Below are 1,872 nucleotides of genomic sequence, written 5' to 3'. Positions count from 1 at the left end.
AAGGAAGATCTGTTGTACCAGAATGGAAAGAAGTGATATTTAGACAAAAAGTTCATTCCCATAAGTGTTATCTGCTTCTAGGCATTTCTAAATCAATGAACTACAAGAAATCTCCTATTTACAGTATAAAGCATGTTTGTAAAATTATTATTTGAATCTCAGAATGTTTTCCATTGGAATAATGCTCTAAATAATGATTAGGGGAACCAGCAGTTAGTGTAATGGCTATGTTGCTGGACTCCCATGTAGTTGACTGCAGTTAGAGTCCTGGACCCAGTGGTTTAAACTCAAGCCGGGTGCGTGTACATGCGTGCCCAACATCCTGAGAGGAGAATGGAGGGGAAGGGATTGCAGCGTGGCCATCTCCCCTGGGGGGTGATTTCTTGCTTTCTGACTCTCTGTCTCTGTCTCTCTGGCGAATGCATGTGCCCTGTGGGAAAAACCTCTAAAAAAATAAAAAATAATGTTTAGGTTCCCAGGTTAGTGCCAACCAATATAGTTCATAACAGAGTTGAAGTATTGCACACCAACAATTTTCAAAATATATAGAAAATAATGCTTTATAAAATAACACTTTTTTTTTTTGGAGAGATTTTCACTGTAGGGTGCGTGTGCTCGCCAGACAGACAGAGAGAGAGACATAGAGACAGAAAGCGAGAAATCACCCCCCAGGGGCGATGGTCACGCCGCAATCCCTTCTCCTCCATTCTCCTCTCGGGATCTTGGGCACGCACGCACACGCGCCCGGCGTGAGTTTTAAGCCACCGGGTCCGGGACACGAACCGCGGTCGACTACGTGGGAGTCCAGCGACATAGCCATTACGCTAACTGCTGGTTCCCTAAAATAACACTTTTGAAGCAAAAATAGAATTAAATGAGATTAGTTTATCTTATGTACTGCTCCTTGAAGGGAATATAAAGCAGGCTTAACTAGACAAAAAGGATAAATAGATGGTCTTATTCCATTGAAAGAAATTCTGAGTGTTTTCCCTTACAGGTTGTAGATGATGAAGTACCAGAATTTGTTTGTTTTGCTTTAACTTTGGGGTTTTGTATTGTCGCCCTTATGACAGAAATAATACTTGTTCGAGACAGCCCATGGCCTGGTGGTAAAAGGTGCTGTATCCCAAGTGGCCAACCATGTGTTCAAGTTCAATTTGGTCTTAAAAAATATGCCAGATATGTGTGTGTGCGTGTGTGCGTGCACGTTTGTGTGTGTATGTGTGTACCAAATCCTGATGAAATGGAGAAATGGAGGAGAAGGGATTACAGCTTGACCATGCCCCATAGTGGGTGTACTTTCTCACTCTCCCCTTTCTCTGGCAAGCATACGTGTCCTCTGGAAAATTAAAAATAATAATACTTGCTCATGAGAGTAAATACAAATAAGCCAAAACAAAAAAGTAAAAATTGCCATCATCCTAGGCCGGCAGGTGACATGGAGGTAAGGCACTGGGTCCCACATAGCCAACTCCACCGTTGAGTTTGGGCACACATCCGCACACACCTAACATGTTATTCAAGCCTCCAAATCCAGGACTTGAATTGTGTGGTTGGCCATGTGGGATCCAGCTGCCTTAACTACCAGGCCATTAGATGGCTCATTTGTTTCCTCAAGTGCAGATGATAGCAATAAATTCCTATTTCCCTGTCTCCAACCCATATTGCGCAATACTGCTAGATGAAATCTTGAAACAGAAGATTCAAATAATATGAATGATCTTATACTCTCATTTTTAAAACATCCACTGGATGTTTACTGCTGGCATAGTAGTTACATCGCTGGGCTCCCACATGGCCGACTGAGGCTCAAGTCCTGGACCTGGTGGCTTAAATCATGCCAAGCCTGTGTGTATAAGTGCCCAATCTCAG

The sequence above is a fragment of the Tupaia chinensis genome, unplaced genomic scaffold, assembly GCF_000334495.1.
Source record: "Tupaia chinensis unplaced genomic scaffold, TupChi_1.0 Scaffold000270_2, whole genome shotgun sequence".
Lineage (NCBI taxonomy): Eukaryota > Metazoa > Chordata > Mammalia > Scandentia > Tupaiidae > Tupaia > Tupaia belangeri.
Note: the sequence above shows the minus strand (reverse complement) of the source record.